This window comes from Brienomyrus brachyistius, unplaced genomic scaffold (genome assembly GCF_023856365.1).
Source record: "Brienomyrus brachyistius isolate T26 unplaced genomic scaffold, BBRACH_0.4 scaffold39, whole genome shotgun sequence".
Lineage (NCBI taxonomy): Eukaryota > Metazoa > Chordata > Actinopteri > Osteoglossiformes > Mormyridae > Brienomyrus > Brienomyrus brachyistius.
Window position 1 is genome coordinate 1,277,919 of NW_026042314.1, and position 18,585 is coordinate 1,296,503.

Genomic DNA, 18,585 nt, shown 5'->3' on the forward strand with positions numbered 1-18,585 from the left:
ATTAGGTAAATGGGGGCGGTTCATGATGGCGTCTTAATTGGGTCGAAACAGCGGTACACGCAATGAATTGGGATCGGCGTGGATAAAAGCGGTGGGAAGCCGCTAGTGGGGGAGGTTCGATTGCTGCCGCGATACTCCTGCGAGCGACGGAAATGGTGGTGAGCGGTTGGTTCCGTGTCCTGGCATAAGGTAATGAGTAATAGGGGCTGGACGGGGTGGCTGAGTGCATTTCTGTTCTCTTCCGGGTATGTAAGGACTGTTGATCTTCTTCCTAGGCTGGGTTCGGGGTGACAAGTGTGTCCGGGTCTATGCTGATGCTCAGGAGCTGGTCACTGCTGTTTTGCCTGTTTTGATTTCGTTTTGTTTTGTAAGATTATGTGCGTTGTACTGGCATTGTTGTGAATAAGGGGGGGGGCGTGGTTACCGGGGCTAACTGGGTGCTGGCTGGTATAGTAGGAGGTCTGGAGGGTAGTTTATTCTCTTCCCCATTTACAGCATAGAGCCAGTGAATGTGGTGCTGGAGTTTGGGGGTTGGAGGTTGTATTCTTGCACTGAATGGAGTGAATATGGGGTGAATGAGAGGTATTAACTCCAGGATGTGGTTTGCTGTGATTTTGATATTAACTCCCACTTGGATGTGTGTGCCCTTGGGGTGTATGTGTGTGGTGTCTCCCCTTCCTTCTTTTTCTTCCAGGTAAGCACCTTCCTTGGCTGGCTATGGGGTTAAGGCGTGATTATAGTATTGGACCACCAGCACCTGAGTTTTGCTCTCAACCCCATTTGTCTGTTTTTGGTGTCATATGCTGGTAATTGTTTACTGGCTGGGAGGGTTCATTTTTAAATTATTGTTAATAAATTATTTTAATTCTGGGATATGCGTCTCTGTGTGTTCATGCAAAGGGAAGTCGTGGGGTTAATTTGAAGTCCTGAGGGGCAGGGCCTCTGGTGGCGTAGTCAGGGTTACGTAACCTTGCAGCCCAAGGTTACAATAGCTTCTAGCAGTGCTACTAATTCTGCTTCCTCAGCTGATATATTGGATGGTAAATTGAATAATAAAGGTCGACTAGCTTCTGCTTGGTCTGAAGTGTATTTACTATGTGTGGTCCAGGTAATTCAGCGATACGCTTCCTTCTGTCCTCTGTGTAACTCTGCCTTGTTTACAGCGGAGGTAGTCAGTGTCACTCCCAATGAATATAACCCTCTGGGGTTTAAGGGTAGGGAACACACTTTCACTGACTGGGGCATGGTCACACATTCCATTCAATATCATAAACTTACATGGCAAATAAATGATCAATCCATTCATCCATTATCTTCCTCTTATCTGAGGTCGGGTTGCGAGGGCAACAGGGAAACCCAGACTTCCCTCTCCCCAGCCACTCTACTCTGAGTCCCTCCTGAATGACCGAGCTCCTAACCCTATCTTTAAGGGAGAGCCCAGCCACCCTGCGGAAGAGCAGCGGCTCTACTCTGAGTTCCTCCGGAAAGGCTGAGGAGCTCGGTCAATCTCTAAGGGAGATCCCAGCCACCCATTTCAGGAAACCTATTTCAGCCGCTTGTACTCATGATGTTGTTCTTTCAGTCACTACCCACAGCTCATGACCATAGGTGAGGGTAGGAACGTAGATCGACTGGTAAATTGAGAGCCTTGCCTTTTGGCTCAGCTCTTTCTTTACCATAACAGACCGATGCAGTGCCCACATCACTGCTAACGCTGCACTGATCCGCCTGTCAATCTCAAACTCCATCCTTCCCTCACCCATGAACAAGACCCAGAGATACTTAAACTCCTCCACTTGGGGAAGGACCTCCTCCCCGACCCGGAGAGAGCACTCCACCCTTTTCCGGCTGAGAACCATGGTCTCGGATTTGGAGGTGGTGATTCTCATCCCAGCCGCTTCACATTCAGCTGCGAACTGCTCCAGTGAGAGCCTAAGGTCACGTTCCGATGAAGCCAACAGAATCACATCATCTGCAAAAAGCAGAGACCTAATCCTGAGGTCACCATAGACCTCAGCAAGGAGGCTGAGGAGTGTGATCCCCCTATAGCTGGAGCACATCCTCCGGTCCCCCTTCTTAAAGAGGGGGACCACCACAGTCTGCCAGTGCAGAGGCACTGCCCCCGAAGTCCACGCGATGCTGCAGGTGTGTGTCAACCAGGACAGCCCTACAACATCCAGAGCCTTGAGGAACTCCGGGCGGATCTCATCCACCCCCGGGGCCCGGCCACCAAGGAGCTTTTTAACCATCTCAGTGACCTCCACCCCAGAGATAGGGGAGTCCACCCCCAAGTCTCCACACTCTGCTTCCGTATTGGAAGGCGTGTTGGTAGGATTGAGGAGGTCTTCGAAGTACTCCCTCCACCGACCCACAACGTCCCAATCTGTGGTCAGTAGTGCACCATACCCACCATGATGATCCTGCCCTGAGCCGCTGGAAAGTCACTCTGAAGGCTAATTTGGCATCGTTATCACCTGTCTCTCAAAAATATGAAGCAGAGAGAATTATGTAAGTCAAGCATGCTGAACTTTATTGTGTTTTTTTTTATCAATATCGAAGATTCTTATAGTTAAGAATTAAACCATTTATCCTGTTTTTGACATCAGAGTTAAGGAGATGTTATTGCAAGGAGACACATTTGCCTCTTAAACAGAGGATCTGCCGGACACAGCTGCTCATTTGCTGTCAGTCCATGCATGAGTATTTAGGCGTTTATCTGAGGAGCACTGAACAGATCATCAGAGAACATCTCAGACAGTACAAAAGCTACCTGGAAAGAGAAAAATATCACTGATGGTTCATAATGACTCTTGAAGCTTCCTCATTAACCCTATGGATTGCACCTGGGGTTCATGTTGATCAGGCCATTTGTTGCCTCTTAGGGATGATTAACTTATAACTTCAGATGTAAAAGTCAGAGACACATGCCTGTTACCTAAAATCAAAGCTGATCTCTCACAACTAATTTTAGGAAGCTGAATAACTGAAATTAGTAACCTGTGTATAATTTATGGACAGGCAAAAATAACAAAAACAGTTGAAAAATACAAAAACCTGTTTTGGCATTTTGTAAATTGCTCAAAAACTACATGGTGGATTAGGTTAAATTTTATGCGGTTCTCGAACTTGTTTTCTACATGTGTGCCCAATTTCATATCATTTGATGGAGCCCAACAGGTTTTATGGAGGAAAGCGCAAATGGTGCAACTGAGTGTCAAACCTATCCAAAATGGCTACAATGTAACTAGTAGTATTTCTTGGGATAGCCTCTTTCTTTCTAAATACATTGCCACTTATGGGTCATAAGAAACATTTTGCCACACAACATCACCACACATTTGGAACTTGTGCCAAACATCCAAAAAGCCCAAGTTATGCGGGGCACAGCCCCCACTGTGAACAGACGCCAGATATTTACAGAGATGCTACTCAAGCTCACTGTGTTTCTTTAGACATGGCTAGCTTTTGTGTGGCGTCCCACACGTCCTTCAGTGTAGATCACCCTGCCTGCCCTGCAGCTTCCTTGGCTGCACGGTTGGTATCGACGCATGTTTCTCCAGCTTTGGCTCCTGCCATCCCACCTCTTACTGCTCCTGCTATGGCATAAACTCCTCCAGTCACTGCCAGTCCAATTCCTGCTAGTATCCCTGCTCCTATTACAGCCAAAGCTATCTCAGCCTTAACTCTACATGTGCCCAGTACTGCCCCTACATGTGTTACTGCCCCTTCTGTCTCTGCTATCCTTATAGCTGTTCCCCTTACTGCCACTTCAGATAATCCTTCTGCTGCTATAGCTTTGACATTGACTTTCTGTGCTGTTCTACCGCCGAAGATTGACTTTACTGCTGCAGTTAAAAGTCTGACTAACATCACAGCTGGTAAAGCTGCTCCAACAGCGACTCCAAGCAGGAGCCCCAGCAAAGATGCAGCTGCTGCTCCTGATACTTTTGATTTTATGATCTTACTTCTAATTCTCTTTCAGGCCTCTTTCCAAACTTCATGTTCCTCAATCTTTCTCTCTTGTTTTATTTTATTGGCTTCATCCTGTATAGATTCTGCTATTACCTTCATTTGTGAAATAACAGCCTCCATTCTTTGTCACCATGTTATCTATAGTTGTCAGCAGCTGTTTAATCTGAAAGCTGTTGCTCCTGTATTCTGATTCATATGAGTATCTACCAGTACTGGAAAGTCTTCCTGACCCTTGGCCCAGTTAACCATCTTTTATCTTCCAGTAGTTGGAGTCAATTACATGTACTTGATTTCCACACTTATCAACAAATTCCTCCAGATCCTTGTTCTTCTCTACAAACTTTTTAATGGTCTTGTGTTTGTCAAGCTCGTCACCATGAGTGAAGAGGATGACTGTGTGTTTCAGGGCTTCCTCCCCAAACCACTTCAGTATCTTCCTCACTGACTCTTTATCCTATTTGGTGTATCTTCCCACTCTCAGCACTAAGGCATGTGGACCAGGAACACACTCAGTGAGACAGGATACTATGGAATACTTCAGATCTTCCTCAGACCTTTCAGTGTCAATTATCCCTGGTGTGTCAGTTACTGTAATCTTCCTGCCATTAACATTTCCTTCCTCTGTTTGACAATTTGTGTTGTGTTTTCAAGAAAGCAGGAAACTCCAAACTTCTCTTCCCCCAGGATAACATTTCCTGTGCTGCTCTTCCCAGATCCCGTTTTTCCCAAAAGCACAATTCTTAATTCAGCAGGTGCTTTGGGAGAGAAACACAATATCAGTTACCATGAATGTTAAACATTTGTCTCAGTTTGACTGAATACTCATAACAATGTGCAAAAAACTGTCAGCCAGAGGTGTTTTAGATGATGCAGTTATTTTAATAATTATTTAGTGCAGAGCCACACAAAGCATGAGCTCATGGGAAAGAGAAAGATAGTGGGAGGTACTTTTTCATCCCCTGTTACATCTGAAGACAGATATTTCCCCTTTCTGCTTAGCCAATAAAAAACCTCATTTGCATATGTCGGTTGTTTACAATCGTGCAGAAAGTAGCATATATAGCCTATAACACCAGCAGTCAGACACCAAGATATAGAGAAACAGGATGTGCTGCAACTGCACACAGCAAAGGCCTATATGACTGTAAAAGTGCCCTTCACAGCAAGCAGAGCCCTTCAGAGTAAGACCCCCAGTCACACCTCCACCTCAGAGATTCATCAGCTGGTCTGAGTCCGGCTCACTGGATGTCAGTGTAGCTGATGCCCCAGTTACAGAATCTCTGACCATCAGTCTACGTGCTTCAGAGAGAGACAGACGGAGCACAGCTGGGAGGCCCAGACAGCAGAGCAGAAAAGCCAGTGTGGTAACTGACTCACCAGCCATGCTCTCCTATAGGTTGGTGTCTGAAGCTGCTTTGCACTGAGCGCCTATAACTGCAAGTGAATAAACGTGAAGGTTATGGTCTGTTTAAGACAAAAAGTCAGAGAACAAATAGGACAATTTGGGCTGATTCACACAGATTCTCACGTTAGCAAATATCTAGTAATAATTGTGGTGAGTTTCACATATGTCATAATTCCTTGCAAATTGTACTGTAGATAATGTGTTAAAAAACATACAATTTACAATAAAACAATATATTATTTACAGACTGTGAGCAGACTGAATATATTTATACAATATAGGTGTGTAATAAAATATGTAGTGTAACTCCTTAGTGCAAAAATGAAAGTACCAAATAAATTAATTAAAATGTTCATCCCCTGATAATTTCTTTTCTATGTGACTGAAGTTACCATCAAGTTTCTGAATGAAATAAAATCAAGTCATGTCAATTTCAGTTTTTATTTCTTTAATATATTGTTCTACAATATATTTCACAATGTGTAGTGAAATGCTTGGTTTCCCAGCTCCATTATTGTGTTTAACAGGACACAGATGTAAATTATAAAAAAAGATAAAATCGTTAATATCCATAAATAATGTACAGTCACTGACCACTTACCACCTCAGGTCTCCTGATACGCTAGTAGCTGAAGTGTCTGCAGCTGATCTCCAGCCCTCAGTTTATATTGTAGTGCCAGAGCTGCTAAACTGTTCCTCCAGTTTAAGTTGCATTTCCCAGCATGCAAAGCGACATGCCCTTGTGTTTAATGTAAATAGGTCCCCAGAGCAAAGGTGTTTAGTAGAATGGAGACAGAATTCACTGCATGCTGATTATATTCGTTCACATGAATGATTTCCCCCTGCTTATGAAAGCTGGCATAAGTGTCAAAAACCAGCAGGTCCTTTCCAGATCGAGAATTTTGCATTTTCAGAAACATTCTTTGGACAAAAACTCATTTTGGTGATAAATGTTCAAAGCGTTTAATATCATGACTCAAACATTTCATGCTATACTGCGTAGTTTAATCGTCATTCAGAAGTTTTACAATGTGTCTTATTAAAAGGCGAAAACTCACAACATATCGGAAACACTTCTCACACTAAAATTTCTAAATACTACAAAAAAATCTAATCAATGACTGTATCTCCATTTAAAGAAGCAGCCACTCCCTTCATTTTCCGTTTCCGCCCCCGCATACACGGCGCATCTGTCTCTCACGCAGAAGCCTGAGGCATTTCAGCTCTTGCAGATCGTGAAGCAAAAGTGAAAGCAAGATAAATTTTGAAAGAGATGTATTTTTTGTAATGCAATGTACTTGTAATGAAAAAAAAAATCAAACTATAATATCAAATAGATTCTCAACATTCGGAAAATCCACATCGTTGGAAACATTTTAAAAGTGAAACAAATAATAAATGCAGTAGAAAGTTCCTTTGTACTTAGGAACAGTTTGAGCTTCACGGAAATATTTTTATCTTTGCGTACAATTTATGTAAAATATTGACTGTATGTGGACGTCCTGGTCCTCCCGGGCCTGTCTCTGCTGACCTCTGGCTCTTGTGGTGTGTGGTTCCGGCCTCCCACCCTTGCTATTTAGTACATTCCGTGTTGAAAACACACGCACACAGCACACACACGCAACACACGCACACAACACACACACGCAACACACGCACACTAGCCTGCATCTCGCCTACACAATTGAGCACACATGTACATATACTTGCACGCACCCATCCAAGCACACACTAAGATTTTATATGCTTGTATAGTTGTGTTACTTTCTGCACGCTATAATTTTGTTTATTCCTTTCTGAATCTATCACTCCTTTTTTTCTTTTACCTGTCTTTTTTTCTCCTTTTCCTTCTTTTTTCCCCTCCTAATATGTCCCTCCTCTACGGCCAGCTCACCCACTGCAATGTTTTTACATGTGTTAAAACTGAAATAAATAAATAAAATTAACATAAAAAGAAATAGATCAACATGAGGGGTCTATACAGAGTTTATAGAGCCCCTCATGGTAAAGCAAACATGTTTGGCACAGCAGTGCATTCAGACCATGATTCTGCTAAAGCTGCCAGACAGGACAAAGGGATAAAAAAAAAAATAATAATAATAATATTGCCTGTATCCCCTTGTAAAGAAACAGCCAACCATTTCAAGAGGGTCTAGCCGCAGACGCCTGTAGAGTGGAGCTCCACCGGAAATACGTCACCTCCACAGGAAACACGTGATCTTTAAGGACGCAAAGTGGAGCTCCGGTTAGGTTTAGGGTTTATTGGCTGTATCGCAGAGTTGAGATTGGTGTTTCCCGTGGAAGTGATGTATTTCCGGTGGAGCTCCACTCTACAGGCGTCTACAGCTGGACCCTTCTCTCCTTTATCCATTTTTGCTATTCACTTCCACATGCACTGCACATATATCTCTCACACAGAGGCCTTTTGCATTGCAGTTATCGCAGATAGTGACGCAAAAGCGCAACCAAGTTCACATTTTTTTCTCCTTCACAAATCACACAAATCAATTATCGACTACAACATAAAGTACAACCCAAGCAGCTTACAGAACCACACAGAAAGCTACCGTCCTAAAACAGACAAACGAACATGAAATGAATACAATGCTAAAATAAATTAATACTAAGTTATTGAAAGAAATAAAAATTATTCATGTTTGTATATTCTATATTGAGTATATACACTGCTCTGAAAAATTAAAGGAACACTTTGAAAACACTTCAGATCTCAATGGGGGAAAAATCATGTTGATATCTATACTGATATGGACTGAGTAATGTGTTAGGAACGAAAGGATGACAAGTCGTTTGATGGAAATGAAAATTATCCACCTACAGAGGGCTGATTTCAGACCCCCCCGAAAATCAAAGTGAAAAAATTGATGTGGCAGGCTAGTCCATTTTACCGACATTTCATTGCGGCAACTCAAAATCGTACTCAGTATAGTTTGTATGGACCCCACATGGTTGTATGCATGCCTGACAATGTTGGGGCATGGTCCTAATGAGACCATGGATGGTGTCCTGGGGGATCTCCTCTCAGATCTGGACCAGGGTATCACTGAGCTTCTGGACAGTCTGAGGTGCAACCTGGTGGCATCGGATGGACGAAACATAATGTCCCAGAGGTGTTCTATTGGATTTAGGTCAGGCGAGCGTGGGGGGCAGTCAGTGATATTAATTCCTTCATCCTCCAGGAACTGCCTACATGGTCTTGCCACATGAGGCCGGGCATTGTCGTGCACCAGGAGGAACCCAGGACCCACTGCACCAGCATAGGGTCTGACAATGGGTTCAAGGATTTCATCCTGATACCTAATGCAAGTCAAGGTGCCGTTGTCTAGCCTGTAGAGGACTGTGCGTCCCTCCATGGATATGCCTCCCCAGACCATCTCTGACCCACCACCAAACCGGTCATGCTGAACAATGCTGCAGGCAGCATAACGTTCTCCATGGCTTCTCCAGACCCTTTCATGTCTGTCACATGTGCTCAGGGTGAACCTGCTCTCATCTGTGAAAAGCACAGGGTGCCAGTGGCCGACCTGCAAATTCTGGTATTCTATGGCAAATGCCAATTGAGCTCCATGGTGCCACGGTGCCAAACATTCACACCAGTGGCCTGCTGGAGGTCATTTTGTAGGGCTCTGGCAGTGCTCATCTTGTTCCTCCTTGTACAAAGGAGCAGATACCAGTCCTGCTGTTGGCTTAAGGACCTTCTACAACCCAGTAGTGACACTCACCGTAGCCAAATGCAAAACTAGTGAAAAAACTGTCAGAAAAGATGAGGAGGGAAAAATGCCAGTGGCCTCCACCTGTTAAACCATTCCTGGTTTGGGGGTCCTCTCATTGTTGCCCCTCTAGTTCACCTGTTAATTACAGTAATGCCAAAACAGCTAAAACTGATTAACAACCCCCTCTGATACTTAACTGACCAGTTTAATTGGCTTCATTAAAAAGTGTTCCTTTACTTTTTTTGAGCAGTGTAATTTTTAAGGACATTCTTATTTTTAAACCGCTGTGGTAACTGACTCACCACCCATGTTTTCCTATAGATTTATATCAGAAGCTGCTTTACATTATGTGGCTATAACTGCAAGTGAATAAATGTGAATATTAAAGTCTGTTTTAGGTGTAAATTCATACAACCAACAGGAAAATGTATCTGTGCTGATTCACGCAAAGCCAGGATTGTCAAAATTATTTCGAAATTGTCCTGTAGGTATTATGTTAAAACATGTATAATTTACAGTAATACAATATATAATTTACAGACTGATGTGAGCAGACTGTCATACAAAAATATAGGTGTGTAATAAAACATACAGTGTACCTTCTTAATGGAAATATTCCATCCATCCATCCATTTTCCAAACCGCTTATCCTACTGGGTTGCGGGGGGGTCTGGAGCCTATCCTGGAAGCAACGGGCACGAGGCAGGGAACAACCCAGGATGGGGGGCCAGCCCATCACAGGGCACACTCACACACCATTCACTTTCACATGCATTCCTACAGGCAATTTAGCAAGTCCAATTAGCCTCAGCATGCTTTTGGACTGTGGGGGGAAACCGGAGTACTTGGAGAAAACCCCACGACGACATGGGGAGAACATGCAAACTCCACACACATGTGACCTAGGTGGAGACTCAAACCCGGGTCCCAGAGGTGTGAGGCAACAGTGCTAACCACTGCACCACCATGCCGCCCCTAATGGAAATATTAAGCTGCATAATTCAAAGTATTAGGAACTGGTGGGCAGTGCAGCAGGTTGGACTGATGCCAGCTTTGTAAATATTTCTCTGTAATCACTTGTGTTGTTATAAATGTGCTGTGGCTTATGTCATGTATAGTGTTTAATGTTTATTGTTGTATGTAGTGTGTGTGTGTGTGTGTGTGTCTGTGTGTGTCTGTGTGTGTGTGCATGTGCTCCCACCATGTGTATTCGGAGTAAGCAGGGCGACGAGCACGGTGGGCAGTGCGAGTGCGTGTTGTTGGAGTGGTACGGGTGTAATAAACGCCATCTGGGGATTGAAACCCGGAACAGTCTCTGCTGGCTAATCATGGCTCAGCGACCCACTATTACAGGATCAAATAAGCAACTTGCTTAAAAAAAAGCTAAATGTTTATCCATCCATCTATCCATCATCCAAACCACTTATCCTTCTGGGTTGCGAGGGGGTCTGGAGTCTATTCCGGAAGTTACGGCACAAGGTGGGGAACAACCCTGGATAGGGGGCCAGCCCATCGCAGGGCACACTCACACACCATTCACTCACACATGCACTTCTATGGGCAATTTAGCAACTCCAATTAGCCTCAGCATGTCTTTGGACTGTGGGGGGAAACCGGAGTACCCGGAGGAAACCCCACGACGACATGGGGAGAACATGCAAACTCCACATGCATGTTACCCAGGTGGAGACTCGAACCTGGGTCCCAGAGGTGTGAGGCAACAATGCTAACCACTGCTGAATGTTTATCCAGTGATAATTTCTTTCATGTCTGACTGACTTTACCATCAAAATTTTGAATTAAATAAAATTAAATCAGGCCATGTTTTATATGTTAAATTCATAGTCATATTCATTAAAGTGTGTTTTGAAATGTATTCCAGCTCCATTACTGTGTTTATTAACAGGACACAGACATAAATTATACATAAATTATTATAAAAAAATATAAAATAATTAATATTAAAAATATGCATAAGTGACAATCACTCGCTGCATTGGGTCTCCTGATACGTCTGCAGCTGATCTCCAGCCCTCAGGTTATACCGTATGGCCAGAGCTGCTGACCTGTTCCTCCAGTAAATCACATTTCCATTTATGCAAAGCAACATTCCCTTGTGTTTAATGTAAATAGATCCCCACGGTGAAAGTGTTTAGCAGGGTAGTTCAACTTCATGCTGAGTACATTTACAGTACATGAATGATTTCCTCTTGCTTATGAAAGCTGGCATAAGTGTCATTGACAGCAGTTTTTGCCAGGTCTGTTTTCTGTCTTTACGCCATATTTTTCCATCCCATCCCCCTCGTTCTCTCCATTGTGTGGCTTTAATGAGCCACACCTGTTACTTGTTTACTCTTGCCTCTCGTTACAGCCCTTGTGTGGATCAGCCCAGGTGTCTCTCCTCTGCTCCCTCATTAGTGACGTATATAGTGCCTCCATGTCTTGAGCTCCCCAGTCCAGTCATTGATGCTGTGCCCTGTGCCCTTTTTGAGCCCTCATGGTCCATTTCCTTTTGCCCTGTCTATACTTTAATTTAAAACCCCTTTTGGTTTTCCCCATGCCTGGCTTCGCCTCCATTGTTGCCTTTGATGTGACATGTTCTAGGCTTTTCATCCCACCACTCAATGGTTTTATAATAAGGTTTTGTTTCGTTGGCACCACCAGTTGGTAGTTTTACAAAGTTTAACAGTGAAACAAAGAATAAATTCATTACTGTAAAAACGCAGATAATCAGCAAACTTCAGAACATTGCTGGTTGAGTTTACAGCGGTGGAAAGTTCCTTTGTGCTTAAGGACAGTTTGCACTTCACAATATTTTATCTTTGCAGGCAAAGATTTAAAATAATGATTGTATCTCTAAAGAAACAACCACTCTCCTCCTCATCCATGTTTGCCATTCACTTCCACATGTACAGCTCTTCTTGCACACTGTGAATCTCTAAAGAAACAACCACTCTCCTCCTCATCCATTTTTGCCACTCACTTCCACATGTACAGCTCTTCTCGCACACTGTGAGGTCCAGCCCACATGCGAAGCTCTGTTGTAGATGTTTGCTCATAGCATTAAACTGGGAGAAACAATTTGCTCATTGCGAGGTTTCGTTCTGACTATGTCAGACAATATAGTGTTATTATTCCGGATTCTTACCTGGCTGCATGTCCTCCTGTTAGCCCTTGTGTGCCTGCTCTCCCAGTGGCTCTTACTCACGTGAGTGCTGATCCCAACCCCCGTCCAGGTGTGCCTGAGTGTCTGGCTTTCCCATGTCATCACGAGTGTCTGCCTTTACCCTCCCTCCCCTGGTTAGATCACCCATAGCTCTTTCACACCAGGGTCGTTGCCTGTACCGAGCCTGAATTCCTGCCTGGACCCTGCATTCACATTAATGAAAACTGTGGTACCAGGCTGATGCTTATTTTTCCGGCCCCTTAAAGATGGCTGGGCCAGAATTGTCAGTACATGATGTCAGGAAGGAGGATTAGAGTTGTCAGCGTGGAAAACAAAACTTCATGAAACAATGCGGAGGAAGTTGAAAAAGAGTTAAATAAAACCGGTGCTGGCCGCCCTAAAAACAAATATGGACCTATTTTGGAAATCATGTATAGCTTCGGCCCTATCAGAACTGTATTCATTTCCTGCTAATATTAACCAAATTTTACTGCTTTTGCTGCTTCACCATAAAAAGCATTTTAAAGTGTTTAAAGTTAAACTGGTGGGAGGTGCTGACTTTTATAGAGGAATCTACAGTATAGTTGGTAAGCAATTAAGTTTCTGTCTGTCTGTATACTTAATGCTACTTAATTAATCCATTATAAATAAAAGTCCTGGAGCATATGAGTCCAGATTAGGGCTGGACGATTTATCAATTTCAAATCGAAATCGCGATTTTAAACAACGCGATCTGGGAAATTGCTTGGAGGATGCATTGCTGGGACTGTTGTACTTCTTGTGGACTCTGTCTGTATGAGATCAGCAACAATTTGACAGCTGGTAGCCATTTTGTTTCTAATTTGACAGCTGCTTGATGCCGCGAGTCGGCTCCTTAAAGTAAATACTGTGTGTCTCTACGCACATGTGCTACAGTCTAATCAATTGCATTCTGCATGGCTCGCTCATTTTGCTTTCAACCCCATCGGTGTCGGAACTGGGTGATTCCTCATAAAAGTTTGCTGGTTAAATGCTTTTTTCAACCTAACAATGAAATAAAACACTGCTAAATACCGCTAAAGTTTATCTTATTCTTCTTCTTTAAACATGTTGGTTGAATATAATGAGTTTAAGTGCTTTTTGAAAGTGCCGGGACGTTTGTGCTTACTCCTAACAGCATGTGGGACGTGTATGCGCTAGCTTACATTCATCCTGCTATATGCTTTATATTCCTTAAAATGTAACTAAAAATAATACATTAAAAATACATGTAATGCATTTTTATTCTATTAAAGTTTAACAAGCCCCCAAACCATATGGGCCCCTATCAACAACAAGTGTCACAAGCATGTCCATTACCATACATGGATATAAGCCCTGGGCAAATCAGAATAAAGTGATACGCCCCATCCTGCTTATGACATCATAAACGAGAACCCATAGTAAGCTCCACCCACAAATAGGTACCACTTAACCTCTCAGATCAAAAGGTCCCGGATCAAAAGTTCTTTTATCTGGTACTGATGTATGTGAATGATGACAGGACGCAGCTTCTGTCCCGGGGTTAGCTTGGTTGACAGTGAGCGATGGGCTCTGTTGATCTCCTTTGGATTTGGTAATGTCTCTTTCCTGAAAACTTCGCATAACAATGCTGAAAAAAATTCTGTAGGGCGCCCACCTTCTATAGATTCCGGCACAGTAAAAACACGCAAGATTTGTTGCCTGCTCCGGCCTTCTAGGTTTATTACCTTAGCCATGAGCTTGGAGTTGTTTTCACTAAGACTAGAGTCCATTGCAGACCGGACTTGGTCTAGTTTAGTTTCTAATGAACTAAAAGTATTTCTAAAGTCAGTCGCGAGTGCCTCTCTGTGCTGATCAAGAGGCGAGGAGATATCGTCCATCGTTATCCGTTTTGGTGCTGCTAAAATCTGTTAATTATATAAATGTGTAATAATCTTCTTAAATAAACAGCAACACAGTCCTTTCCAACTTTTACGAACGCCTTCCTACCCTGATCTTAGTTTTATTTTCCTACTCCGATCTTTGTGACTCTAAACTGTCCCCTATGAGCCTGGGCAGATAGGAAGTAATAGTCCTGTCAACCAAGGGAACATACTGAACTTAAACGTGATACATATAAATATAAATAAAATAATAAAGTGCTCTAACTGATAATGAATAAATAATAATAAAATTTTTCATTCAACTTAACATAATATATATATATTAGTTTTATATTACAATGTATAATAGTCCTATATAACAAAAATCAGTGGAATAATGTGTACATTAAATATGGTTACATAACGTAAACCGGTTTACTTTAAAATGTCAACTACAAAAAGAAGATTCCATTTGACGTTTGTTTCACTTTTAAGCAATTTATACGACATCTAAGTGCTTTTCTGGTTACATTAGGCTCTTGTACAGCATTTTAAGCCAATAATTGTACGGCAAACCGGAAATAAGAATTGATGCAATATTCAATATTCATGAACTGTGGTGTGGCCACCAATATGTGTGACTATATAAAACGCTGTGAACTCATACTTTCATTTTTACAATTGTCTGTAGAACTGAAGCTTTCGAAGGTCATTTGGAAAAGGTGAGTTTGTTTAATGAAAAAGGCAAATATACCGTACAAACCGTAGGCTAGTAATCCTAATAACTCGTTCAGTTTGTCCGTCTGTGGAAATATTTTAATATATTTTTAACTGATAGCTACTGTTGTTCTCGAATCATGTTATTCCCAGGAGACTCATGCAGATGTATAGGATATGTACAATTTTGTATTAATATATAAGAACTTATTCTAGCAATTATATAACTGGGAAATCACAAATGTATTCATATTTTACCGTTTATCACTGTTGTCTGTGTGACTAAAATGCTTTTGAACTTCTTTCACTTTCACAATCATCTATAAGAACTGAAAAAAGTGATTTTGTCTAACAAATACAGTGTTTTCCCTAGGTTTACAGCTTGGGGGGGGGGGCAAACGGACATGGGTTCATGTGTTTTTTTTAATGACAGCAGTCAATATAACAACTGAACTAAACATCAGAACATTTCTTTTTATGACAGTTACCCACAAAGTGTGCAGCTTTGTCACTGCAGTGCATCTTTCTGGGCTTCTGGAAGAACATTTCTAGAGCCTCTTGATATGAGAAGTCAGAGACGTCTGGCTATACTTTATCTTCAGGACTTAACAAACACGTACGTGCCAAACCGTAGTGATGGACAAAATGACGCTTTCGGACCATTTTGCTATTTTTTTCTGTCAACACTAGATGGAGCTCTCTATTCAAAAAGGGGCTCAAAGTATCCCGAAAATGAAACAAAAGCTCCACGTCTACCAAATAGCATTTCGCATTTCATAAGTCTGAGATAGAAGATGAGCAGGTCATTTTAGCCATCGGAAAGCTGCAGCCTCCCTTCCTCCTATCCTTTCTTAATTCTCTGTGGATTATTACCAGAGTTGGGTAATTCAGGTCCAGAGAGTGTGCTCATCTGTGTGTGACAATGCATAGGCCTGTTCTATAGGAAAGGTAACCTTAAATGACTTCTGTTGTGATCTGGCACTGTATAGAAAATAAAATAAAATTAACTTGACCTTCAAGGGGGGCAGGAGGTGCCGTTGGGGGGACAGGGCGCCCCTTAATATAATGGTAGGGGAAACACTGAAATATCTATAGAATATATCTCAGTAGCATGCAGAAAACTCCATAAGTAGTTCATTTACTGGGTTTGTGAAAAGTCCTAGTCAACAATGTGAATTGAAACACCTTTGGCTAGAATGAACAGTTACCAACCTTCTCTGGGGATCTTCCTAGGGAACTCATAAATGTGAAGAAAGATTTCAGCAGCCATATCAATATAATAACTTAGGCTCAATTCTAGAAATTATTTAACTATTAAATATCCACTGTACTTATTGTTAGGTTTGGGGATTGGATGGGCGAGCAGGAAGCAGGGAAAGACCAGGCGGGCAGGCAGGATCTTCGGGAAAATGTGGGTTTATTTGGGAACGGGAGAGCCAGGGCAGACCGTGACGAACTGACATCAACTAACATTAACTAACATTAAATAATTAACTAACATTAATGACAAGTCTGGGGAAGACGGACTCAGACGTGAACTAAATACACAAGACAAGCCGAAAATAACAGGAAACAGCTGGGCATGATCGGGGAAGCAGACATGGATGATCAGGGGGCACGGCACACACGAGGATCGGACGAGCTGGCCATGACAGAACCCCCCCCAAAGGAGCGCAGCGACGAATGAGACGAGGCTGGGGATACAGGATCTGGAAGACAAGAACAAGACCATTAACGGGGAACAGGGAACAGAACGGACAGACAAAACAGGCACAAGGGCAGAAACCAGGACAGGACCTGACACAGAACAGGGAACGCAGACAGATGAGGAAAGGGGACACAGAGGGAACAGGCAGAATGAAAGGGCCGGGAGTCAACATGGGAGACACAGAGGGACAAGGAGCAGAGGCAGGAGGAGCAAAAAGAGGAGGAACAAACACAGGAGGAACAAAGACGGGAGGCCAGATGGGAAAGGCTGGGGAAGAAAGGGGAGCCCGAGGAAGCCTCAGCGGGCGACGGGCAGCAGCTGGAGGGGCTGCAGGCAACCGGGAGGCCGGAGCAGGAGGGGACCTCGGAGGGGCTGAGGAGACAGGCCGAGGGACAGGCAAAGGGGATGAGGAAGGAGTCGGAGGTGGCACCAGGGGAAGCAAAGAGGAAGCCGGAGGGGACACTGGCAGAGGTAAGGAGGGAGGGGGAGCCGCAGCAGGCGACGGCGTAGCCACAACCAGCCAAGGCGACGTCGCCTGACATGCCAGAGAGGGGGGACCCACAGGCAACGGATGAACACCAGCGGGGGAACCCGCAGGCAAACGACGAGGCGTCGGAGGCGGAACCGAGGCAGGGTGACGAGGCGTCGGAGGGGAACCCGCAGGCGACCGCCGACCCAGAGCCCAAAGACCCGCAGGCGCCCCCCGAGCCCCAGCCAAGGCAAGCGAGGGCGAGCCAGGGGGCAGGGCGGGTGGGGCCCCAGACTTTCGCCTGTGTTCTCTCCCCTTCCGGGACCCAGACATGCAAAGTTCAGGCCGGGGTCAACCTCTTCAGGGCGAGGGAAGAGGAGTCATCAGGGAGGTCCCCGAGGCGTCTCTTTCGAGCTCCTCCTCCTCCAAGGAGGAAGGAGCGACGGTCAGCTTGTCCAGGACCTCCTTGGGGACTGGAGCTGGGCAGAACTGGAGTAGCGTCAGGGACTGGGACTTGGGCCACAGGGACAGTGATCACAGAGGCGGGCGGAGCCACGGGCGGAGGCAGAGGGGTCTCAGGCAAAGCCGTGGTCGGAGGCAGCAGGGCCTCAGGCGAAGCTGCGGGCGGAGGCAGAGGGGCCTTGGGCGGAGCCACGGGCAAAAGTGGCAGCCCGGGCGGAGCCGCAGGTGGAGATGGTAGCTCGGGTGGAGGCGGCAGCTTATGCAGTGCCGCAGGCGGAGGCGGCAGCTCGGGCAGTGCCACTGGTGGAGGCGGCAGCTCGGGTGGTGCCGCAGGCGGAGGTGGCAGCTCGGGTGGTGCTACAGGCACAGCGGGCAAAAGCCGGGACCTCCAGAGTGGGCAGTGCTGCAGGCGGAGGCGACACTGCAAGTGCCTCAGAGACGGGCGGAGCAGCAGGCGGAGGCGCTGCCTCAGGCAGTGCAGCAGCCCACCACTCGGACCCAGCAGGGGGCACCATTCTCCGTAACTGGAACAGCCTCCTCAGGTGCTCTGCTAATTTCTCTACGTCGCCTTGAGGAGAGGCGGGAGTGTATGTGGCAAAGTCTCGCTGGAGCTGTGTGGCGAGCTGGCGGGGAGTCCTGTTTGGCCGGTTCTTCCATTACCTTCCAGTAAAGTCCCTGGAGGGTGAAGAACTGTTCGGCGAGCGTCTAGGCAGAACTTGCCGTGGTCCGTGCGGGCCCTACCCTCGCCAGCTCGATCACTGCCAGGTGGAGGATCGGGAGGGGTTCAGAAGCGACGAGGGAGGCAGTCCCTAGGAAGATCGTTGGATCCTCTCCTGAACTCCCCTCTCTCCGCTTCTTTCTCTTCCTCTGGCTTTTGGCTGTCTGCGGAGGTCGGGCCATTTCCGAAGCGACGGATGGCGGCTCTGCAATCCTCTCGCAGTGCAGTGCGACCAGCTGAGCTCTCCTCTCAGACATGTGCTGCACCAGAAGCCGGAGGTTCTCACGCACAACCTCCGCTAAATGCGCGTCTTCAGCATGGGACATTCCCTCCAAGATGTCCCTGCTGCGGCTGGCTAATCTCCTTGCCTCTAGG

The 18,585-nt window shown here is 45.0% G+C and overlaps 1 protein-coding gene and 1 pseudogene across 1 annotated transcript in view; one reads left to right on the top strand and one right to left on the bottom strand.

Annotated features, from left to right (window-relative positions):
- Positions 1 to 3,519: 3,519 nt before the first annotated feature.
- Positions 3,520 to 12,448, bottom strand: LOC125722523 (GTPase IMAP family member 7-like; annotated as a pseudogene).
- A 2,355-nt stretch (positions 12,449 to 14,803) lies between these two features.
- LOC125722479 (uncharacterized) overlaps positions 14,804 to 18,585 on the top strand; it is a 47,277-nt gene continuing 43,495 nt past the window's right edge. The window contains exon 1 of the mRNA XM_048998659.1: positions 14,804 to 14,858. The gene's annotated coding sequence lies outside the window, so the exon portion shown is untranslated. The remainder of the gene's footprint in view (positions 14,859 to 18,585) is intronic.